The 23,836-nt window shown below is 43.6% G+C and overlaps 23 non-coding genes across 23 annotated transcripts; all 23 read right to left on the bottom strand.

The window, feature by feature from the left end:
* Positions 1–1,145: 1,145 nt before the first annotated feature.
* Positions 1,146–1,226, bottom strand: trnas-aga (transfer RNA serine (anticodon AGA)). Its single transcript has one exon. It is a non-coding gene; the product is annotated as a tRNA-Ser (tRNA).
* Positions 1,227–1,445: 219 nt separating this feature from the next.
* trnad-guc (transfer RNA aspartic acid (anticodon GUC)) lies at positions 1,446–1,517 on the bottom strand. The gene has a single exon. It is a non-coding gene; the product is annotated as a tRNA-Asp (tRNA).
* Positions 1,518–3,100: 1,583 nt separating this feature from the next.
* trnas-aga (transfer RNA serine (anticodon AGA)) lies at positions 3,101–3,181 on the bottom strand. Its single transcript has one exon. It is a non-coding gene; the product is annotated as a tRNA-Ser (tRNA).
* A 219-nt stretch (positions 3,182–3,400) lies between these two features.
* Positions 3,401–3,472, bottom strand: trnad-guc (transfer RNA aspartic acid (anticodon GUC)). The gene has a single exon. It is a non-coding gene; the product is annotated as a tRNA-Asp (tRNA).
* A 1,583-nt stretch (positions 3,473–5,055) lies between these two features.
* On the bottom strand, positions 5,056–5,136 carry trnas-aga (transfer RNA serine (anticodon AGA)). The gene has a single exon. It is a non-coding gene; the product is annotated as a tRNA-Ser (tRNA).
* Positions 5,137–5,355: 219 nt separating this feature from the next.
* trnad-guc (transfer RNA aspartic acid (anticodon GUC)) lies at positions 5,356–5,427 on the bottom strand. Its single transcript has one exon. It is a non-coding gene; the product is annotated as a tRNA-Asp (tRNA).
* Positions 5,428–7,010: 1,583 nt separating this feature from the next.
* Positions 7,011–7,091, bottom strand: trnas-aga (transfer RNA serine (anticodon AGA)). Its single transcript has one exon. It is a non-coding gene; the product is annotated as a tRNA-Ser (tRNA).
* A 219-nt stretch (positions 7,092–7,310) lies between these two features.
* On the bottom strand, positions 7,311–7,382 carry trnad-guc (transfer RNA aspartic acid (anticodon GUC)). Its single transcript has one exon. It is a non-coding gene; the product is annotated as a tRNA-Asp (tRNA).
* A 1,583-nt stretch (positions 7,383–8,965) lies between these two features.
* On the bottom strand, positions 8,966–9,046 carry trnas-aga (transfer RNA serine (anticodon AGA)). Its single transcript has one exon. It is a non-coding gene; the product is annotated as a tRNA-Ser (tRNA).
* A 219-nt stretch (positions 9,047–9,265) lies between these two features.
* On the bottom strand, positions 9,266–9,337 carry trnad-guc (transfer RNA aspartic acid (anticodon GUC)). The gene has a single exon. It is a non-coding gene; the product is annotated as a tRNA-Asp (tRNA).
* Positions 9,338–11,220: 1,883 nt separating this feature from the next.
* Positions 11,221–11,292, bottom strand: trnad-guc (transfer RNA aspartic acid (anticodon GUC)). The gene has a single exon. It is a non-coding gene; the product is annotated as a tRNA-Asp (tRNA).
* A 1,583-nt stretch (positions 11,293–12,875) lies between these two features.
* On the bottom strand, positions 12,876–12,956 carry trnas-aga (transfer RNA serine (anticodon AGA)). The gene has a single exon. It is a non-coding gene; the product is annotated as a tRNA-Ser (tRNA).
* A 219-nt stretch (positions 12,957–13,175) lies between these two features.
* Positions 13,176–13,247, bottom strand: trnad-guc (transfer RNA aspartic acid (anticodon GUC)). Its single transcript has one exon. It is a non-coding gene; the product is annotated as a tRNA-Asp (tRNA).
* Positions 13,248–14,830: 1,583 nt separating this feature from the next.
* trnas-aga (transfer RNA serine (anticodon AGA)) lies at positions 14,831–14,911 on the bottom strand. Its single transcript has one exon. It is a non-coding gene; the product is annotated as a tRNA-Ser (tRNA).
* A 219-nt stretch (positions 14,912–15,130) lies between these two features.
* trnad-guc (transfer RNA aspartic acid (anticodon GUC)) lies at positions 15,131–15,202 on the bottom strand. The gene has a single exon. It is a non-coding gene; the product is annotated as a tRNA-Asp (tRNA).
* A 1,583-nt stretch (positions 15,203–16,785) lies between these two features.
* trnas-aga (transfer RNA serine (anticodon AGA)) lies at positions 16,786–16,866 on the bottom strand. The gene has a single exon. It is a non-coding gene; the product is annotated as a tRNA-Ser (tRNA).
* A 219-nt stretch (positions 16,867–17,085) lies between these two features.
* Positions 17,086–17,157, bottom strand: trnad-guc (transfer RNA aspartic acid (anticodon GUC)). The gene has a single exon. It is a non-coding gene; the product is annotated as a tRNA-Asp (tRNA).
* A 1,583-nt stretch (positions 17,158–18,740) lies between these two features.
* On the bottom strand, positions 18,741–18,821 carry trnas-aga (transfer RNA serine (anticodon AGA)). Its single transcript has one exon. It is a non-coding gene; the product is annotated as a tRNA-Ser (tRNA).
* A 219-nt stretch (positions 18,822–19,040) lies between these two features.
* On the bottom strand, positions 19,041–19,112 carry trnad-guc (transfer RNA aspartic acid (anticodon GUC)). The gene has a single exon. It is a non-coding gene; the product is annotated as a tRNA-Asp (tRNA).
* Positions 19,113–20,695: 1,583 nt separating this feature from the next.
* trnas-aga (transfer RNA serine (anticodon AGA)) lies at positions 20,696–20,776 on the bottom strand. The gene has a single exon. It is a non-coding gene; the product is annotated as a tRNA-Ser (tRNA).
* A 219-nt stretch (positions 20,777–20,995) lies between these two features.
* trnad-guc (transfer RNA aspartic acid (anticodon GUC)) lies at positions 20,996–21,067 on the bottom strand. The gene has a single exon. It is a non-coding gene; the product is annotated as a tRNA-Asp (tRNA).
* A 1,581-nt stretch (positions 21,068–22,648) lies between these two features.
* Positions 22,649–22,729, bottom strand: trnas-aga (transfer RNA serine (anticodon AGA)). The gene has a single exon. It is a non-coding gene; the product is annotated as a tRNA-Ser (tRNA).
* A 219-nt stretch (positions 22,730–22,948) lies between these two features.
* trnad-guc (transfer RNA aspartic acid (anticodon GUC)) lies at positions 22,949–23,020 on the bottom strand. The gene has a single exon. It is a non-coding gene; the product is annotated as a tRNA-Asp (tRNA).
* Between the last annotated feature and the right edge of the window lie 816 nt (positions 23,021–23,836).

The following is a 23,836-nucleotide window of genomic DNA, read 5'->3' as shown; positions in this document are numbered from 1 at the left end:
GAGAGAATCCCATTGGAACATACGTGGCACCGTGAGAAAGAGACAGATTGAGAGACAGAGACAAACAGAGAAACAGGGACAGACAGAGTGAGTCAGACTGAGAGAGACAAAGACTCAAACATAGAAAACTCTCTGAAGAGAGAGAGAGAGGCAGAAACCGAGCGACACAGATACATTTCACAATTTCATTTCATTATCGGTTCAGAGTGTCACATTGTTGCAGAAAATTGCTGATTCAACCGATGAAAATCCGGTCTCACTGATCAGAATGGGAGGATATCCGTGTTAAATTAAAGAGATACCAGGAGTGGGGGACAAACCCACGCGGGACAAACCCATTGAGTTTTAAGGCCAACGCCTCAACCACTCGGCTGTTCTGGTCCTGTGAGAACCTGGATTCTGTCTCTGTGAGAATCTGGGCTTCAACCCCAACCCCACATACAAACACATGCACATCGGCTTTCAGTGAGCATTTATGAAAATTTTTAGTAATATTGACACGGGGGCAAATCTCCTATTCTTTTTCGAATAATGCACTGGGAACTTTCATATTCACCCGAGGGTGCAGACGGAGCTTCAATTTAACATTTCATCCGAAAGTCAACAGCTTCAACATTGCAAAATTCCCCAAGTGCTGCACTTTGAGTGTTAACCAAGATGATATGCTCAAGTCTCAGAAGTGCGACTTGAACAGACAAACTCCCGATTCAGTCGAGAATGCGGCCACTGAACCAAAGCCGATACAAAAGTTCGCAAGCGTATTATTTTCCCCAAGTCGTTTTTATACGTTCCAGGACATATCAAATTCATGGTGATGATTTCCAGTGACAGTTGCACATACACAGAGACATATAAATAGATAGACAGACACAGAGACCCACACACACAAATCCAAAAATTTGCACGCACCAACGACAATGCACAGATGCCTCAGACATCTCGAGGAATAGACAGGCTGAATCACTGTCGCAACTTTGACTGATGTTTGCGATTTTTGAAACGGATGTATCGTGAATATTGCAGATTAATAAAAATGAGAAAAAAATGTCAAAGTTGAAAGGTGTGGGACGTTATTCCATCTATCTCAGGATCAGTTTGGCAGAGAACCGGTTAAATTGTGAAATGGAATGAAAAATGCTGAGAATCGTAGTCGTCAGGATTCGAACCTGCGCGGGATAACCCAATGGATTTCTAGTCCATCGCCTTAACCACTCGGCCACGACTACTGTGTCGCTGACTTTTTAAACTTTACTCAGAAAAAACTCAGTCATCCATCTCTGTGTTGCAGACGGCCAAAGACTTCTGAAAAATTCTCCGTTTGCTAAAAATCTGGACGAGGCAATCTCATCCACCTGTATTTTTACAGTTCCATATTACTCTGGTTCTTTTTAATATGCATCTCTTCCAAGAAACAGAAGTAAAATTCGACATTTTGAAACAACTGCCTCCCCGTCGGGGAATTGAACCCCGGTCTCCCGCGTGACAGGCGGGGATACTCACCACTATACTAACGAGGAACTGACGGGTGCCAGTTCTGTCAGAGCAGGAATCGAGTCACTGTGAACACAACTGGACACCAGGAGAAGTCGACAGACACATTGAGAGACAGAGACAAATCGACAAACAGGGAGAGACAGACAGCGAGATAGAGAGAATGAGAGACAGAAAGTGTGAGACTGAGAAGGAGAGGCAGACTGAGTGAGAAAAATACTCAAATATATACATATACAGAGATGTGGGTGTGTGATCTATTAAGAGAGAGAGGGAAAGAGTGAGAGAAAGACATTGATAAAGACAGTGACAAGGAGAGAGACAGATAGAGAGAGAGCGATCGAGACTAAAACAGAAAATGATGGAAATACTTCTCAGCTTACAGGCAGGGACTAACAGAGACAGGCAAAGACATGGACAGACCGAAATGATGGGAAAGAGAGAACCAGTCAGAAAAAGAGTCTGAGAGAATCCCATTGGAACATACGTGGCACCGTGAGAAAGAGACAGATTGAGAGACAGAGACAAACAGAGAAACAGGGACAGACAGAGTGAGTCAGACTGAGAGAGACAAAGACTCAAACATAGAAAACTCTCTGAAGAGAGAGAGAGAGGCAGAAACCGAGCGACACAGATACATTTCACAATTTCATTTCATTATCGGTTCAGAGTGTCACATTGTTGCAGAAAATTGCTGATTCAACCGATGAAAATCCGGTCTCACTGATCAGAATGGGAGGATATCCGTGTTAAATTAAAGAGATACCAGGAGTGGGGGACAAACCCACGCGGGACAAACCCATTGAGTTTTAAGGCCAACGCCTCAACCACTCGGCTGTTCTGGTCCTGTGAGAACCTGGATTCTGTCTCTGTGAGAATCTGGGCTTCAACCCCAACCCCACATACAAACACATGCACATCGGCTTTCAGTGAGCATTTACGAACATTTTTAGTAATATTGACACGGGGGCAAATCTCCTATTCTTTTTCGAATAATGCACTGGGAACTTTCATATTCACCCGAGGGTGCAGACGGAGCTTCAATTTAACATTTCATCCGAAAGTCAACAGCTTCAACATTGCAAAATTCCCCAAGTGCTGCACTTTGAGTGTTAACCAAGATGATATGCTCAAGTCTCAGAAGTGCGACCTGAACAGACAAACTCCCGATTCAGTCGAGAATGCGGCCACTGAACCAAAGCCGATACAAAAGTTCGCAACCGTATTATTTTCCCCAAGTCGTTTTTATACGTTCCAGGACATATCAAATTCATGGTGATGATTTCCAGTGACAGTTGCACATACACAGAGACATATAAATAGATAGACAGACACAGAGACCCACACACACATATCCAAAAATTTGCACGCACCAACGACAATGCACAGATGCCTCAGACATCTCGAGGAATAGACAGGCTGAATCACTGTCGCAACTTTGACTGATGTTTGCGATTTTTGAAACGGATGTATCGTGAATATTGCAGATTAATAAAAATGAGAAAAAAATGTCAAAGTTGAAAGGTGTGGGACGTTATTCCATCTATCTCAGGATCAGTTTGGCAGAGAACCGGTTAAATTGTGAAATGGAATGAAAAATGCTGAGAATCGTAGTCGTCAGGATTCGAACCTGCGCGGGATAACCCAATGGATTTCTAGTCCATCGCCTTAACCACTCGGCCACGACTACTGTGTCGCTGTCTTTTTAAACTTTACTCAGAAAAAACTCAGTCATCCATCTCTGTGTTGCAGACGGCCAAAGAATCCTGAAAAATTCTCCGTTTGCTAAAAATCTGGACGAGGCAATCTCATCCACCTGTATTTTTACAGTTCCATATTACTCTGGTTCTTTTTAATATGCATCTCTTCCAAGAAACAGAAGTAAAATTCGACATTTTGAAACAACTGCCTCCCCGTCGGGGAATTGAACCCCGGTCTCCCGCGTGACAGGCGGGGATACTCACCACTATACTAACGAGGAACTGACGGATACCAGTTCTGTCAGAGCAGGAATCGAGTCACTGTGAACAGAACTGGACACCAGGAGAAGTCGACAGACACATTGAGAGACAGAGACAAATCGACAAACAGGGAGAGACAGACAGCGAGATAGAGAGAATGAGAGACAGAAAGTGTGAGACTGAGAAGGAGAGGCAGACTGAGTGAGAAAAATACTCAAATATATACATATACAGAGATGTGGGTGTGTGATCTATTAAGAGAGAGAGGGAAAGAGTGAGAGAAAGACATTGATAAAGACAGTGACAAGGAGAGAGACAGATAGAGAGAGAGCGATCGAGACTAAAACAGAAAATGATGGAAATACTTCTCAGCTTACAGGCAGGGACTAACAGAGACAGGCAAAGACATGGACAGACCGAAATGATGGGAAAGAGAGAACCAGTCAGAAAAAGAGTCTGAGAGAATCCCATTGGAACATACGTGGCACCGTGAGAAAGAGACAGATTGAGAGACAGAGACAAACAGAGAAACAGGGACAGACAGAGTGAGTCAGACTGAGAGAGACAAAGACTCAAACATAGAAAACTCTCTGAAGAGAGAGAGAGAGGCAGAAACCGAGCGACACAGATACATTTCACAATTTCATTTCATTATCGGTTCAGAGTGTCACATTGTTGCAGAAAATTGCTGATTCAACCGATGAAAATCCGGTCTCACTGATCAGAATGGGAGGATATCCGTGTTAAATTAAAGAGATACCAGGAGTGGGGGACAAACCCACGCGGGACAAACCCATTGAGTTTTAAGGCCAACGCCTCAACCACTCGGCTGTTCTGGTCCTGTGAGAACCTGGATTCTGTCTCTGTGAGAATCTGGGCTTCAACCCCAACCCCACATACAAACACATGCACATCGGCTTTCAGTGAGCATTTACGAACATTTTTAGTAATATTGACACGGGGGCAAATCTCCTATTCTTTTTCGAATAATGCACTGGGAACTTTCATATTCACCCGAGGGTGCAGACGGAGCTTCAATTTAACATTTCATCCGAAAGTCAACAGCTTCAACATTGCAAAATTCCCCAAGTGCTGCACTTTGAGTGTTAACCAAGATGATATGCTCAAGTCTCAGAAGTGCGACTTGAACAGACAAACTCCCGATTCAGTCGAGAATGCGGCCACTGAACCAAAGCCGATACAAAAGTTCGCAACCGTATTATTTTCCCCAAGTCGTTTTTATACGTTCCAGGACATATCAAATTCATGGTGATGATTTCCAGTGACAGTTGCACATACACAGAGACATATAAATAGATAGACAGACACAGAGACCCACACACACATATCCAAAAATTTGCACGCACCAACGACAATGCACAGATGCCTCAGACATCTCGAGGAATAGACAGGCTGAATCACTGTCGCAACTTTGACTGATGTTTGCGATTTTTGAAACGGATGTATCGTGAATATTGCAGATTAATAAAAATGAGAAAAAAATGTCAAAGTTGAAAGGTGTGGGACGTTATTCCATCTATCTCAGGATCAGTTTGGCAGAGAACCGGTTAAATTGTGAAATGGAATGAAAAATGCTGAGAATCGTAGTCGTCAGGATTCGAACCTGCGCGGGATAACCCAATGGATTTCTAGTCCATCGCCTTAACCACTCGGCCACGACTACTGTGTCGCTGTCTTTTTAAACTTTACTCAGAAAAAACTGAGTCATCCATCTCTGTGTTGCAGACGGCCAAAGAATCCTGAAAAATTCTCCGTTTGCTAAAAATCTGGACGAGGCAATCTCATCCACCTGTATTTTTACAGTTCCATATTACTCTGGTTCTTTTTAATATGCATCTCTTCCAAGAAACAGAAGTAAAATTCGACATTTTGAAACAACTGCCTCCCCGTCGGGGAATTGAACCCCGGTCTCCCGCGTGACAGGCGGGGATACTCACCACTATACTAACGAGGAACTGACGGATACCAGTTCTGTCAGAGCAGGAATCGAGTCACTGTGAACAGAACTGGACACCAGGAGAAGTCGACAGACACATTGAGAGACAGAGACAAACCGACAAACAGAGAGAGACAGTCAGCGAGATAGAGAGAATGAGAGACAGAAAGTGTGAGACTGAGAAGGAGAGGCAGACTGAGTGAGAAAAAGACTCAAATATATACATATACAGAGATGTGGGTGTGTGATCTATTAAGAGAGAGAGGGAAAGAGTGAGAGAAAGACATTGATAAAGACAGTGACAAGGAGAGAGACAGATAGAGAGAGAGCGATCGAGACTAAAACAGAAAATGATGGAAATACTTCTCAGCTTACAGGCAGAGACTAACAGAGACAGGCAAAGACATGGACAGACCGAAATGATGGGAAAGAGAGAACCAGTCAGAAAAAGAGTCTGAGAGAATCCCATTGGAACATATGTGGCACCGTGAGAAAGAGACAGATTGAGAGACAGAGACAAACAGAGAAACAGGGACAGACAGAGTGAGTCAGACTGAGAGAGACAAAGACTCAAACATAGAAAACTCTCTGAAGAGAGAGAGAGAGGCAGAAACCGAGCGACACAGATACATTTCACAATTTCATTTCATTATCGGTTCAGAGTGTCACATTGTTGCAGAAAATTGCTGATTCAACCGATGAAAATCCGGTCTCACTGATCAGAATGGGAGGATATCCGTGTTAAATTAAAGAGATACCAGGAGTGGGGGACAAACCCACGCGGGACAAACCCATTGAGTTTTAAGGCCAACGCCTCAACCACTCGGCTGTTCTGGTCCTGTGAGAACCTGGATTCTGTCTCTGTGAGAATCTGGGCTTCAACCCCAACCCCACATACAAACACATGCACATCGGCTTTCAGTGAGCATTTACGAACATTTTTAGTAATATTGACACGGGGGCAAATCTCCTATTCTTTTTCGAATAATGCACTGGGAACTTTCATATTCACCCGAGGGTGCAGACGGAGCTTCAATTTAACATTTCATCCGAAAGTCAACAGCTTCAACATTGCAAAATTCCCCAAGTGCTGCACTTTGAGTGTTAACCAAGATGATATGCTCAAGTCTCAGAAGTGCGACTTGAACAGACAAACTCCCGATTCAGTCGAGAATGCGGCCACTGAACCAAAGCCGAAACAAAAGTTCGCAACCGTATTATTTTCCCCAAGTCGTTTTTATACGTTCCAGGACATATCAAATTCATGGTGATGATTTCCAGTGACAGTTGCACATACACAGAGACATATAAATAGATAGACAGACACAGAGACCCACACACACATATCCAAAAATTTGCACGCACCAACGACAATGCACAGATGCCTCAGACATCTCGAGGAATAGACAGGCTGAATCACTGTCGCAACTTTGACTGATGTTTGCGATTTTTGAAACGGATGTATCGTGAATATTGCAGATTAATAAAAATGAGAAAAAAATGTCAAAGTTGAAAGGTGTGGGACGTTATTCCATCTATCTCAGGATCAGTTTGGCAGAGAACCGGTTAAATTGTGAAATGGAATGAAAAATGCTGAGAATCGTAGTCGTCAGGATTCGAACCTGCGCGGGATAACCCAATGGATTTCTAGTCCATCGCCTTAACCACTCGGCCACGACTACTGTGTCGCTGACATTTTAAACTTTACTCAGAAAAAACTCAGTCATCCATCTCTGTGTTGCAGACGGCCAAAGACTTCTGAAAAATTCTCCGTTTGCTAAAAATCTGGACGAGGCAATCTCATCCACCTGTATTTTTACAGTTCCATATTGCTCTGGTTCTTTTTAATATGCATCTCTTCCAAGAAACAGAAGTAAAATTCGACATTTTGAAACAACTGCCTCCCCGTCGGGGAATTGAACCCCGGTCTCCCGCGTGACAGGCGGGAATACTCACCACTATACTAACGAGGAACTGACGGGTGCCAGTTCTGTCAGAGCAGGAATCGAGTCACTGTGAACAGAACTGGACACCAGGAGAAGTCGACAGACACATTGAGAGACAGAGACAAATCGACAAACAGGGAGAGACAGACAGCGAGATAGAGAGAATGAGAGACAGAAAGTGTGAGACTGAGAAGGAGAGGCAGACTGAGTGAGAAAAATACTCAAATATATACATATACAGAGATGTGGGTGTGTGATCTATTAAGAGAGAGAGGGAAAGAGTGAGAGAAAGACATTGATAAAGACAGTGACAAGGAGAGAGACAGATAGAGAGAGAGCGATCGAGACTAAAACAGAAAATGATGGAAATACTTCTCAGCTTACAGGCAGGGACTAACAGAGACAGGCAAAGACATGGACAGACCGAAATGATGGGAAAGAGAGAACCAGTCAGAAAAAGAGTCTGAGAGAATCCCATTGGAACATACGTGGCACCGTGAGAAAGAGACAGATTGAGAGACAGAGACAAACAGAGAAACAGGGACAGACAGAGTGAGTCAGACTGAGAGAGACAAAGACTCAAACATAGAAAACTCTCTGAAGAGAGAGAGAGAGGCAGAAACCGAGCGACACAGATACATTTCACAATTTCATTTCATTATCGGTTCAGAGTGTCACATTGTTGCAGAAAATTGCTGATTCAACCGATGAAAATCCGGTCTCACTGATCAGAATGGGAGGATATCCGTGTTAAATTAAAGAGATACCAGGAGTGGGGGACAAACCCACGCGGGACAAACCCATTGAGTTTTAAGGCCAACGCCTCAACCACTCGGCTGTTCTGGTCCTGTGAGAACCTGGATTCTGTCTCTGTGAGAATCTGGGCTTCAACCCCAACCCCACATACAAACACATGCACATCGGCTTTCAGTGAGCATTTACGAACATTTTTAGTAATATTGACACGGGGGCAAATCTCCTATTCTTTTTCGAATAATGCACTGGGAACTTTCATATTCACCCGAGGGTGCAGACGGAGCTTCAATTTAACATTTCATCCGAAAGTCAACAGCTTCAACATTGCAAAATTCCCCAAGTGCTGCACTTTGAGTGTTAACCAAGATGATATGCTCAAGTCTCAGAAGTGCGACTTGAACAGACAAACTCCCGATTCAGTCGAGAATGCGGCCACTGAACCAAAGCCGATACAAAAGTTCGCAAGCGTATTATTTTCCCCAAGTCGTTTTTATACGTTCCAGGACATATCAAATTCATGGTGATGATTTCCAGTGACAGTTGCACATACACAGAGACATATAAATAGATAGACAGACACAGAGACCCACACACACATATCCAAAAATTTGCACGCACCAACGACAATGCACAGATGCCTCAGACATCTCGAGGAATAGACAGGCTGAATCACTGTCGCAACTTTGACTGATGTTTGCGATTTTTGAAACGGATGTATCGTGAATATTGCAGATTAATAAAAATGAGAAAAAAATGTCAAAGTTGAAAGGTGTGGGACGTTATTCCATCTATCTCAGGATCAGTTTGGCAGAGAACCGGTTAAATTGTGAAATGGAATGAAAAATGCTGAGAATCGTAGTCGTCAGGATTCGAACCTGCGCGGGATAACCCAATGGATTTCTAGTCCATCGCCTTAACCACTCGGCCACGACTACTGTGTCGCTGACTTTTTAAACTTTACTCAGAAAAAACTCAGTCATCCATCTCTGTGTTGCAGACGGCCAAAGACTTCTGAAAAATTCTCCGTTTGCTAAAAATCTGGACGAGGCAATCTCATCCACCTGTATTTTTACAGTTCCATATTACTCTGGTTCTTTTTAATATGCATCTCTTCCAAGAAACAGAAGTAAAATTCGACATTTTGAAACAACTGCCTCCCCGTCGGGGAATTGAACCCCGGTCTCCCGCGTGACAGGCGGGGATACTCACCACTATACTAACGAGGAACTGACGGGTGCCAGTTCTGTCAGAGCAGGAATCGAGTCACTGTGAACAGAACTGGACACCAGGAGAAGTCGACAGACACATTGAGAGACAGAGACAAATCGACAAACAGGGAGAGACAGACAGCGAGATAGAGAGAATGAGAGACAGAAAGTGTGAGACTGAGAAGGAGAGGCAGACTGAGTGAGAAAAATACTCAAATATATACATATACAGAGATGTGGGTGTGTGATCTATTAAGAGAGAGAGGGAAAGAGTGAGAGAAAGACATTGATAAAGACAGTGACAAGGAGAGAGACAGATAGAGAGAGAGCGATCGAGACTAAAACAGAAAATGATGGAAATACTTCTCAGCTTACAGGCAGGGACTAACAGAGACAGGCAAAGACATGGACAGACCGAAATGATGGGAAAGAGAGAACCAGTCAGAAAAAGAGTCTGAGAGAATCCCATTGGAACATACGTGGCACCGTGAGAAAGAGACAGATTGAGAGACAGAGACAAACAGAGAAACAGGGACAGACAGAGTGAGTCAGACTGAGAGAGACAAAGACTCAAACATAGAAAACTCTCTGAAGAGAGAGAGAGAGGCAGAAACCGAGCGACACAGATACATTTCACAATTTCATTTCATTATCGGTTCAGAGTGTCACATTGTTGCAGAAAATTGCTGATTCAACCGATGAAAATCCGGTCTCACTGATCAGAATGGGAGGATATCCGTGTTAAATTAAAGAGATACCAGGAGTGGGGGACAAACCCACGCGGGACAAACCCATTGAGTTTTAAGGCCAACGCCTCAACCACTCGGCTGTTCTGGTCCTGTGAGAACCTGGATTCTGTCTCTGTGAGAATCTGGGCTTCAACCCCAACCCCACATACAAACACATGCACATCGGCTTTCAGTGAGCATTTACGAACATTTTTAGTAATATTGACACGGGGGCAAATCTCCTATTCTTTTTCGAATAATGCACTGGGAACTTTCATATTCACCCGAGGGTGCAGACGGAGCTTCAATTTAACATTTCATCCGAAAGTCAACAGCTTCAACATTGCAAAATTCCCCAAGTGCTGCACTTTGAGTGTTAACCAAGATGATATGCTCAAGTCTCAGAAGTGCGACTTGAACAGACAAACTCCCGATTCAGTCGAGAATGCGGCCACTGAACCAAAGCCGATACAAAAGTTCGCAAGCGTATTATTTTCCCCAAGTCGTTTTTATACGTTCCAGGACATATCAAATTCATGGTGATGATTTCCAGTGACAGTTGCACATACACAGAGACATATAAATAGATAGACAGACACAGAGACCCACACACACATATCCAAAAATTTGCACGCACCAACGACAATGCACAGATGCCTCAGACATCTCGAGGAATAGACAGGCTGAATCACTGTCGCAACTTTGACTGATGTTTGCGATTTTTGAAACGGATGTATCGTGAATATTGCAGATTAATAAAAATGAGAAAAAAATGTCAAAGTTGAAAGGTGTGGGACGTTATTCCATCTATCTCAGGATCAGTTTGGCAGAGAACCGGTTAAATTGTGAAATGGAATGAAAAATGCTGAGAATCGTAGTCGTCAGGATTCTAACCTGCGCGGGATAACCCAATGGATTTCTAGTCCATCGCCTTAACCACTCGGCCACGACTACTGTGTCGCTGTCTTTTTAAACTTTACTCAGAAAAAACTCAGTCATCCATCTCTGTGTTGCAGACGGCCAAAGACTCCTGAAAAATTCTCCGTTTGCTAAAAATCTGGACGAGGCAATCTCATCCACCTGTATTTTTACAGTTCCATATTACTCTGGTTCTTTTTAATATGCATCTCTTCCAAGAAACAGAAGTAAAATTCGACATTTTGAAACAACTGCCTCCCCGTCGGGGAATTGAACCCCGGTCTCCCACGTGACAGGCGGGGATACTCACCACTATACTAACGAGGAACTGACGGATACCAGTTCTGTCAGAGCAGGAATCGAGTCACTGTGAACAGAACTGGACACCAGGAGAAGTCGACAGACACATTGAGAGACAGAGACAAACCGACAAACAGGGAGAGACAGACAGCGAGATAGAGAGAATGAGAGACAGAAAGTGTGAGACTGAGAAGGAGAGGCAGACTGAGTGAGAAAAAGACTCAAATATATACATATACAGATATGTGGGTGTGTGATCTATTAAGAGAGAGAGGGAAAGAGTGAGAGAAAGACATTGATAAAGACAGTGACAAGTAGAGAGACAGATAGAGAGAGAGCGATCGAGACTAAAACAGAAAATGATGGAAATACTTCTCAGCTTACAGGCAGGGACTAACAGAGACAGGCAAAGACATGGACAGACCGAAATGATGGGAACGAGAGAACCAGTATGAAAAAGAGTCTGAGAGAATCCCATTGGAACATACGTGGCACCATGAGAAAGAGACAGATTGAGAGACAGAGACAAACAGAGAAACAGGGACAGACAGAGTGAGTCAGACTGAGAGAGACAAAGACTCAAACATAGAAAACTCTCTGAAGAGAGAGAGAGAGGCAGAAACCGAGCGACACAGATACATTTCACAATTTCATTTCATTATCGGTTCAGAGTGTCACATTGTTGCAGAAAATTGCTGATTCAACCGATGAAAATCCGGTCTCACTGATCAGAATGGGAGGATATCCGTGTTAAATTAAAGAGATACCAGGAGTGGGGGACAAACCCACGCGGGACAAACCCATTGAGTTTTAAGGCCAACGCCTCAACCACTCGGCTGTTCTGGTCCTGTGAGAACCTGGATTCTGTCTCTGTGAGAATCTGGGCTTCAACCCCAACCCCACATACAAACACATGCACATCGGCTTTCAGTGAGCATTTACGAACATTTTTAGTAATATTGACACGGGGGCAAATCTCCTATTCTTTTTCGAATAATGCACTGGGAACTTTCATATTCACCCGAGGGTGCAGACGGAGCTTCAATTTAACATTTCATCCGAAAGTCAACAGCTTCAACATTGCAAAATTCCCCAAGTGCTGCACTTTGAGTGTTAACCAAGATGATATGCTCAAGTCTCAGAAGTGCGACTTGAACAGACAAACTCCCGATTCAGTCGAGAATGCGGCCACTGAACCAAAGCCGATACAAAAGTTCGCAACCGTATTATTTTCCCCAAGTCGTTTTTATACGTTCCAGGACATATCAAATTCATGGTGATGATTTCCAGTGACAGTTGCACATACACAGAGACATATAAATAGATAGACAGACACAGAGACCCACACACACATATCCAAAAATTTGCACGCACCAACGACAATGCACAGATGCCTCAGACATCTCGAGGAATAGACAGGCTGAATCACTGTCGCAACTTTGACTGATGTTTGCGATTTTTGAAACGGATGTATCGTGAATATTGCAGATTAATAAAAATGAGAAAAAAATGTCAAAGTTGAAAGGTGTGGGACGTTATTCCATCTATCTCAGGATCAGTTTGGCAGAGAACCGGTTAAATTGTGAAATGGAATGAAAAATGCTGAGAATCGTAGTCGTCAGGATTCGAACCTGCGCGGGATAACCCAATGGATTTCTAGTCCATCGCCTTAACCACTCGGCCACGACTACTGTGTCGCTGTCTTTTTAAACTTTACTCAGAAAAAACTCAGTCATCCATCTCTGTGTTGCAGACGGCCAAAGACTCCTGAAAAATTCTCCGTTTGCTAAAAATCTGGACGAGGCAATCTCATCCACCTGTATTTTTACAGTTCCATATTACTCTGGTTCTTTTTAATATGCATCTCTTCCAAGAAACAGAAGTAAAATTCGACATTTTGAAACAACTGCCTCCCCGTCGGGGAATTGAACCCCGGTCTCCCGCGTGACAGGCGGGGATACTCACCACTATACTAACGAGGAACTGACGGATACCAGTTCTGTCAGAGCAGGAATCGAGTCACTGTGAACAGAACTGGACACCAGGAGAAGTCGACAGACACATTGAGAGACAGAGACAAACCGACAAACAGGGAGAGACAGACAGCGAGATAGAGAGAATGAGAGACAGAAAGTGTGAGACTGAGAAGGAGAGGCAGACTGAGTGAGAAAAAGACTCAAATATATACATATACAGAGATGTGGGTGTGTGATCTATTAAGAGAGAGAGGGAAAGAGTGAGAGAAAGACATTGATAAAGACAGTGACAAGTAGAGAGACAGATAGAGAGAGAGCGATCGAGACTAAAACAGAAAATGATGGAAATACTTCTCAGCTTACAGGCAGGGACTAACAGAGACAGGCAAAGACATGGACAGACCGAAATGATGGGAACGAGAGAACCAGTCAGAAAAAGAGTCTGAGAGAATCCCATTGGAACATACGTGGCACCATGAGAAAGAGACAGATTGAGAGACAGAGACAAACAGAGAAACAGGGACAGACAGAGTGAGTCAGACTGAGAGAGACAAAGACTCAAACATAGAAAACTCTCTGAAGAGAGAGAGAGAGGCAGAAACCGAGCGACACAGATTCATTTCACAATTTCATTTCATTATCGGTTCAGAGTGTCACATTGTTGCAGAAAATTGCTGATTCAACCGATGAAAATCCGGTCTCACTGATCAGAATGGGAGGATATCCGTGTTAAATTAAAGAGATACCAGGAGTGGGGGACAAACCCACGCGGGACAAACCCATTGAGTTTTAAGGCCAACGCCTCAACCACTCGGATGTTCTGGTCCTGTGAGAACCTGGATTCTGTCTCTGTGAGAATCTGGGCTTCAACCCCAACCCCACATACAAACACATGCACATCGGCTTTCAGTGAGCATTTACGAACATTTTTAGTAATATTGACACGGGGGCAAATCTCCTATTCTTTTTCGAATAATGCACTGGGAACTTTCATATTCACCCGAGGGTGCAGACGGAGCTTCAATTTAACATTTCATCCGAAAGTCAACAGCTTCAACATTGCAAAATTCCCCAAGTGCTGCACTTTGAGTGTTAACCAAGATGATATGCTCAAGTCTCAGAAGTGCGACTTGAACAGACAAACTCCCGATTCAGTCGAGAATGCGGCCACTGAACCAAAGCCGATACAAAAGTTCGCAACCGTATTATTTTCCCCAAGTCATTTTTATACGTTCCAGGACATATCAAATTCATGGTGATGATTTCCAGTGACAGTTGCACATACACAGAGACATATAAATAGATAGACAGACACAGAGACCCACACACACATATCCAAAAATTTGCACGCACCAACGACAATGCACAGATGCCTCAGACATCTCGAGGAATAGACAGGCTGAATCACTGTCGCAACTTTGACTGATGTTTGCGATTTTTGAAACGGATGTATCGTGAATATTGCAGATTAATAAAAATGAGAAAAAAATGTCAAAGTTGAAAGGTGTGGGACGTTATTCCATCTATCTCAGGATCAGTTTGGCAGAGAACCGGTTAAATTGTGAAATGGAATGAAAAATGCTGAGAATCGTAGTCGTCAGGATTCGAACCTGCGCGGGATAACCCAATGGATTTCTAGTCCATCGCCTTAACCACTCGGCCACGACTACTGTGTCGCTGTCTTTTTAAACTTTACTCAGAAAAAACTCAGTCATCCATCTCTGTGTTGCAGACGGCCAAAGACTCCTGAAAAATTCTCCGTTTGCTAAAAATCTGGACGAGGCAATCTCATCCACCTGTATTTTTACAGTTCCATATTACTCTGGTTCTTTTTAATATGCATCTCTTCCAAGAAACAGAAGTAAAATTGGACATTTTGAAACAACTGCCTCCCCGTCGGGGAATTGAACCCCGGTCTCCCGCGTGACAGGCGGGGATACTCACCACTATACTAACGAGGAACTGACGGATACCAGTTTTGTCAGAGCAGGAATCGAGTCACTGTGAACAGAACTGGACACCAGGAGAAGTCGACAGACACATTGAGAGACAGAGACAAACCGACAAACAGGGAGAGACAGACAGCGAGATAGAGAGAATGAGAGACAAAAAGTGTGAGACTGAGAAGGAGAGGCAGACTGAGTGAGAAAAAGACTCAAATATATACATATACAGAGATGTGGGTGTGTGATCTATTAAGAGAGAGAGGGAAAGAGTGAGAGAAAGACATTGATAAAGACAGTGACAAGTAGAGAGACAGATAGAGAGAGAGCGATCGAGACTAAAACAGAAAATGATGGAAATACTTCTCAGCTTACAGGCAGGGACTAACAGAGACAGGCAAAGACATGGACAGACCGAAATGATGGGAAAGAGAGAACCAGTCAGAAAAAGAGTCTGAGAGAATCCCATTGGAACATACGTGGCACCGTGAGAAAGAGACAGATTGAGAGACAGAGACAAACAGAGAAACAGGGACAGACAGAGTGAGACAGACTGAGAGAGACAAAGACTCAAACATAGAAAACTCTCTGAAGAGAGAGAGAGAGGCAGAAACCGAGCGACACAGATACATTTCACAATTTCATTTCATTATCGGTTCAGAGTGTCACATTGTTGCAGAAAATTGCTGATTCAACCGATGAAAATCCGGTCTCACTGATCAGAATGGGAGGATATCCGTGTTAAATTAAAAAGATACCAGGAGTGGGGGACAAACCCACGCGGGACAAACCCATTGAGTTTTAAGGCCAACGCCTCAACCACTCGGCTGTTCTGGTCCTGTGAGAACCTGGATTCTGTCTCTGTGAGAATCTGGGCTTCAACCCCAACCCCACATACAAACACATGCACATCGGCTTTCAGTGAGCATTTACGAACATTTTTAGTAATATTGACACGGGGGCAAATCTCCTATTCTTTTTCGAATAATGCACTGGGAACTTTCATATTCACCCGAGGGTGCAGACGGAGCTTCAATTTAACATTTCATCCGGAAGTCAACAGCTTCAACATTGCAAAATTCCCCAAGTGCTGCACTTTGAGTGTTAACCAAGATGATATGCTCAAGTCTCAGAAGTGCGACTTGAACAGACAAACTCCCGATTCAGTCGAGAATGCGGCCACTGAACCAAAGCCGATACAAAAGTTCGCAACCGTATTATTTTCCTCAAGTCGTTTTTATACGTTCCAGGACATATCAAATTCATGGTGATGATTTCCAGTGACAGTTGCACATACACAGAGACATATAAATAGATAGACAGACACAGAGACCCACACACACATATCCAAAAATTTGCACGCACCAACGACAATGCACAGATGCCTCAGACATCTCGAGGAATAGACAGGCTGAATCACTGTCGCAACTTTGACTGATGTTTGCGATTTTTGAAACGGATGTATCGTGAATATTGCAGATTAATAAAAATGAGAAAAAAATGTCAAAGTTGAAAGGTGTGGGACGTTATTCCATCTATCTCAGGATCAGTTTGGCAGAGAACCGGTTAAATTGTGAAATGGAATGAAAAATGCTGAGAATCGTAGTCGTCAGGATTCGAACCTGCGCGGGATAACCCAATGGATTTCTAGTCCATCGCCTTAACCACTCGGCCACGACTACTGTGTCGCTGTCTTTTTAAACTTTACTCGGAAAAAACTCAGTCATCCATCTCTGTGTTGCAGACGGCCAAAGACTCCTGAAAAATTCTCCGTTTGCTAAAAATCTGGACGAGGCAATCTCATCCACCTGTATTTTTACAGTTCCATATTACTCTGGTTCTTTTTAATATGCATCTCTTCCAAGAAACAGAAGTAAAATTCGACATTTTGAAACAACTGCCTCCCCGTCGGGGAATTGAACCCCGGTCTCCCGCGTGACAGGCGGGGATACTCACCACTATACAAACGAGGAACTGACGGATACCAGTTCTGTCAGAGCAGGAATCGAGTCACTGTGAACAGAACTGGACACCAGGAGAAGTCGACAGACACATTGAGAGACAGAGACAAACCGACAAACAGGGAGAGACAGACAGCGAGATAGAGAGAATGAGAGACAGAAAGTGTGAGACTGAGAAGGAGAGGCAGACTGAGTGAGAAAAAGACTCAAATATATACATATACAGAGATGTGGGTGTGTGATCTATTAAGAGAGAGAGGGAAAGAGTGAGAGAAAGACATTGATAAAGTCAGAGACAAGGAGAGAGACAGATAGAGAGAGAGCGATCGAGACTTAAACAGAAAATGATGGAAATACTTCTCAGCTTACAGGCAGGGACTAACAGAGACAGGCAAAGACATGGACAGACCGAAATGATGGGAAAGAGAGAACCAGTCAGAAAAAGAGTCTGAGAGAATCCCATTGGAACATACGTGGCACCGTGAGAAAGAGACAGATTGAGAGACAGAGACAAACAGAGAAACAGGGACAGACAGAGTGAGACAGACTGAGAGAGACAAAGACTCAAACATAGAAAACTCTCTGAAGAGAGAGAGAGAGGCAGAAACCGAGCGACACAGATACATTTCACAATTTCATTTCATTATCGGTTCAGAGTGTCACATTGTTGCAGAAAATTGCTGATTCAACCGATGAAAATCCGGTCTCACTGATCAGAATGGGAGGATATCCGTGTTAAATTAAAAAGATACCAGGAGTGGGGGACAAACCCACGCGGGACAAACCCATTGAGTTTTAAGGCCAACGCCTCAACCACTCGGCTGTTCTGGTCCTGTGAGAACCTGGATTCTGTCTCTGTGAGAATCTGGGCTTCAACCCCAACCCCACATACAAACACATGCACATCGGCTTTCAGTGAGCATTTACGAACATTTTTAGTAATATTGACACGGGGGCAAATCTCCTATTCTTTTTCGAATAATGCACTGGGAACTTTCATATTCACCCGAGGGTGCAGACGGAGCTTCAATTTAACATTTCATCCGGAAGTCAACAGCTTCAACATTGCAAAATTCCCCAAGTGCTGCACTTTGAGTGTTAACCAAGATGATATGCTCAAGTCTCAGAAGTGCGACTTGAACAGACAAACTCCCGATTCAGTCGAGAATGCGGCCACTGAACCAAAGCCGATACAAAAGTTCGCAACCGTATTATTTTCCTCAAGTCGTTTTTATACGTTCCAGGACATATCAAATTCATGGTGATGATTTCCAGTGACAGTTGCACATACACAGAGACATATAAATAGATAGACAGACACAGAGACCCACACACACATATCCAAAAATTTGCACGCACCAACGACAATGCACAGATGCCTCAGACATCTCGAGGAATAGACAGGCTGAATCACTGTCGCAACTTTGACTGATGTTTGCGATTTTTGAAACGGATGTATCGTGAATATTGCAGATTAATAAAAATGAGAAAAAAATGTCAAAGTTGAAAGGTGTGGGACGTTATTCCATCTATCTCAGGATCAGTTTGGCAGAGAACCGGTTAAATTGTGAAATGGAATGAAAAATGCTGAGAATCGTAGTCGTCAGGATTCGAACCTGCGCGGGATAACCCAATGGATTTCTAGTCCATCGCCTTAACCACTCGGCCACGACTACTGTGTCGCTGTCTTTTTAAACTTTACTCGGAAAAAACTCAGTCATCCATCTCTGTGTTGCAGACGGCCAAAGACTCCTGAAAAATTCTCCGTTTGCTAAAAATCTGGACGAGGCAATCTCATCCACCTGTATTTTTACAGTTCCATATTACTCTGGTTCTTTTTAATATGCATCTCTTCCAAGAAACAGAAGTAAAATTCGACATTTTGAAACAACTGCCTCCCCGTCGGGGAATTGAACCCCGGTCTCCCGCGTGACAGGCGGGGATACTCACCACTATACAAACGAGGAACTGACGGATACCAGTTCTGTCAGAGCAGGAATCGAGTCACTGTGAACAGAACTGGACACCAGGAGAAGTCGACAGACACATTGAGAGACAGAGACAAACCGACAAACAGGGAGAGACAGACAGCGAGATAGAGAGAATGAGAGACAGAAAGTGTGAGACTGAGAAGGAGAGGCAGACTGAGTGAGAAAAAGACTCAAATATATACATATACAGAGATGTGGGTGTGTGATCTATTAAGAGAGAGAGGGAAAGAGTGAGAGAAAGACATTGATAAAGTCAGAGACAAGGAGAGAGACAGATAGAGAGAGAGCGATCGAGACTTAAACAGAAAATGATGGAAATACTTCTCAGCTTACAGGCAGGGACTAACAGAGACAGGCAAAGACATGGACAGACCGAAATGATGGGAAAGAGAGAACCAGTCAGAAAAAGATTCTGAGAGAATCCCATTGGAACATACGTGGCACCGTGAGAAAGAGACAGATTGAGAGACAGAGACAAACAGAGAAACAGGGACAGACAGAGTGAGTCAGACTGAGAGAGACAAAGACTCAAACATAGAAAACTCTCTGAAGAGAGAGAGAGAGGCAGAAACCGAGCGACACAGATACATTTCACAATTTCATTTCATTATCGGTTCAGAGTGTCACATTGTTGCAGAAAATTGCTGATTCAACCGATGAAAATCCGGTCTCACTGATCAGAATGGGAGCATATCCGTGTTAAATTAAAGAGATACCAGGAGTGGGGGACAAACCCACGCGGGACAAACCCATTGAGTTTTAAGGCCAACGCCTCAACCACTCGGCTGTTCTGGTCCTGTGAGAACCTGGATTCTGTCTCTGTGAGAATCTGGGCTTCAACCCCAACCCCACATACAAACACATGCACATCGGCTTTCAGTGAGCATTTACGAACATTTTTAGTAATATTGACACGGGGGCAAATCTCCTATTCTTTTTCGAATAATGCACTTGGAACTTTCATATTCACCCGAGGGTGCAGACGGAGCTTCAATTTAACATTTCATCCGAAAGTCAACAGCTTCAACATTGCAAAATTCCCCAAGTGCTGCACTTTGAGTGTTAACCAAGATGATATGCTCAAGTCTCAGAAGTGCGACTTGAACAGACAAACTCCCGATTCAGTCGAGAATGCGGCCACTGAACCAAAGCCGATACAAAAGTTCGCAACCGTATTATTTTCCCCAAGTCGTTTTTATACGTTCCAGGACATATCAAATTCATGGTGATGATTTCCAGTGACAGTTGCACATACACAGAGACATATAAATAGATAGACAGACACAGAGACCCACACACACATATCCAAAAATTTGCACGCACCAACGACAATGCACAGATGCCTCAGACATCTCGAGGAATAGACAGGCTGAATCACTGTCGCAACTTTGACTGATGTTTGCGATTTTTGAAACGGATGTATCGTGAATATTGCAGATTAATAAAAATGAGAAAAAAATGTCAAAGTTGAAAGGTGTGGGACGTTATTCCATCTATCTCAGGATCAGTTTGGCAGAGAACCGGTTAAATTGTGAAATGGAATGAAAAATGCTGAGAATCGTAGTCGTCAGGATTCGAACCTGCGCGGGATAACCCAATGGATTTCTAGTCCATCGCCTTAACCACTCGGCCACGACTACTGTGTCGCTGTCTTTTTAAACTTTACTCAGAAAAATCTCAGTCATCCATCTCTGTGTTGCAGACGGCCAAAGACTCCTGAAAAATTCTCCGTTTGCTAAAAATCTGGACGAGGCAATCTCATCCACCTGTATTTTTACAGTTCCATATTACTCTGGTTCTTTTTAATATGCATCTCTTCCAAGAAACAGAAGTAAAATTCGACATTTTGAAACAACTGCCTCCCCGTCGGGGAATTGAACCCCGGTCTCCCGCGTGACAGGCGGGGATACTCACCACTATACTAACGAGGAACTGACGGATACCAGTTCTGTCAGAGCAGGAATCGAGTCACTGTGAACAGAACTGGACACCAGGAGAAGTCGACAGACACATTGAGAGACAGAGACAAACCGACAAACAGGGAGAGACAGACAGCGAGATAGAGAGAATGAGAGACAGAAAGTGTGAGACTGAGAAGGAGAGGCAGACTGAGTGAGAAAAAGACTCAAATATATACATATACAGAGATGTGGGTGTGTGATCTATTAAGAGAGAGAGGGAAAGAGTGAGAGAAAGACATTGATAAAGACAGTGACAAGTAGAGAGACAGATAGAGAGAGAGCGATCGAGACTAAAACAGAAAATGATGGAAATACTTCTCAGCTTACAGGCAGGGACTAACAGAGACAGGCAAAGACATGGACAGACCGAAATGATGGGAACGAGAGAACCAGTCAGAAAAAGAGTCTGAGAGAATCCCATTGGAACATACGTGGCACCATGAGAAAGAGTTAGATTGAGAGACAGAGACAAACAGAGAAACAGGGACAGACAGAGTGAGTCAGACTGAGAGAGACAAAGACTCAAACATAGAAAACTCTCTGAAGAGAGAGAGAGGCAGAAACCGAGCGACACAGATACATTTCACAATTTCATTTCATTATCGGTTCAGAGTGTCACATTGTTGCAGAAAATTGCTGATTCAACCGATGAAAATCCGGTCTCACTGATCAGAATGGGAGGATATCCGTGTTAAATTAAAGAGATACCAGGAGTGGGGGACAAACCCACGCGGGACAAACCCATTGAGTTTTAAGGCCAACGCCTCAACCACTCGGCTGTTCTGGTCCTGTGAGAACCTGGATTCTGTCTCTGTGAGAATCTGGGCTTCAACCCCAACCCCACATACAAACACATGCACATCGGCTTTCAGTGAGCATTTACGAACATTTTTAGTAATATTGACACGGGGGCAAATCTCCTATTCTTTTTCGAATAATGCACTGGGAACTTTCATATTCACCCGAGGGTGCAGACGGAGCTTCAATTTAACATTTCATCCGAAAGTCAACAGCTTCAACATTGCAAAATTCCCCAAGTGCTGCACTTTGAGTGTTAACCAAGATGATATGCTCAAGTCTCAGAAGTGCGACTTGAACAGACAAACTCCCGATTCACTCGATAATGCGGCCACTGAACCAAAGCCGATACAAAAGTTCGCAACTGTATTATTTTCCCCAAGTCGTTTTTATACGTTCCAGGACATATCAAATTCATGGTGATGATTTCCAGTGACAGTTGCACATACACAGAGACATATAAATAGATAGACAGACACAGAGACCCACACACACATATCCAAAAATTTGCACGCACCAACGACAATGCACAGATGCCTCAGACATCTCGAGGAATAGACAGGCTGAATCACTGTCGCAACTTTGACTGATGTTTGCGATTTTTGAAACGGATGTATCGTGAATATTGCAGATTAATAAAAATGAGAAAAAAATGTCAAAGTTGAAAGGTGTGGGACGTTATTCCATCTATCTCAGGATCAGTTTGGCAGAGAACCGGTTAAATTGTGAAATGGAATGAAAAATGCTGAGAATCGTAGTCGTCAGGATTCGAACCTGCGCGGGATAACCCAATGGATTTCTAGTCCATCGCCTTAACCACTCGGCCACGACTACTGTGTCGCTGTCTTTTTAAACTTTACTCAGAAAAATCTCAGTCATCCATCTCTGTGTTGCAGACGGCCAAAGACTCCTGAAAAATTCTCCGTTTGCTAAAAATCTGGACGAGGCAATCTCATCCACCTGTATTTTTACAGTTCCATATTACTCTGGTTCTTTTTAATATGCATCTCTTCCAAGAAACAGAAGTAAAATTCGACATTTTGAAACAACTGCCTCCCCGTCGGGGAATTGAACCCCGGTCTCCCGCGTGACAGGTGGGGATACTCACCACTATACTAACGAGGAACTGACGGATACCAGTTCTGTCAGAGCAGGAATCGAGTCACTGTGAACAGAACTGGACACCAGGAGAAGTCGACAGACACATTGAGAGACAGAGACAAACCGACAAACAGGGAGAGATAGACAGCGAGATAGAGAGAATGAGAGACAGAAAGTGTGAGACTGAGAAGGAGAGGCAGACTGAGTGAGAAAAAGACTCAAATATATACATATACAGAGATGTGGGTGTGTGATCTATTAAGAGAGAGAGGGAAAGAGTGAGAGAAAGACATTGATAAAGACAGTGACAAGTAGAGAGACAGATAGAGAGAGAGCGATCGAGACTAAAACAGAAAATGATGGAAATACTTCTCAGCTTACAGGCAGGGACTAACAGAGACAGGCAAAGACATGGACAGACCGAAATGATGGGAACGAGAGAACCAGTCAGAAAAAGAGTCTGAGAGAATCCCATTGGAACATACGTGGCACCATGAGAAAGAGTTAGATTGAGAGACAGAGACAAACAGAGAAACAGGGACAGACAGAGTGAGTCAGACTGAGAGAGACAAAGACTCAAACATAGAAAACTCTCTGAAGAGAGAGAGAGGCAGAAACCGAGCGACACAGATACATTTCACAATTTCATTTCATTATCGGTTCAGAGTGTCACATTGTTGCAGAAAATTGCTGATTCAACCGATGAAAATCCGGTCTCACTGATCAGAATGGGAGGATATCCGTGTTAAATTAAAGAGATACCAGGAGTGGGGGAGAAAGCCACGCGGGACAAACCCATTGAGTTTTAAGGCCAACGCCTCAACCACTCGGCTGTTCTGG

Source organism: Pristiophorus japonicus, chromosome 23 (genome assembly GCF_044704955.1).
Source record: "Pristiophorus japonicus isolate sPriJap1 chromosome 23, sPriJap1.hap1, whole genome shotgun sequence".
In the NCBI taxonomy this organism is placed as follows: domain Eukaryota; kingdom Metazoa; phylum Chordata; class Chondrichthyes; family Pristiophoridae; genus Pristiophorus; species Pristiophorus japonicus.
This window is presented reverse-complemented; position numbering and strand designations above follow the sequence as displayed.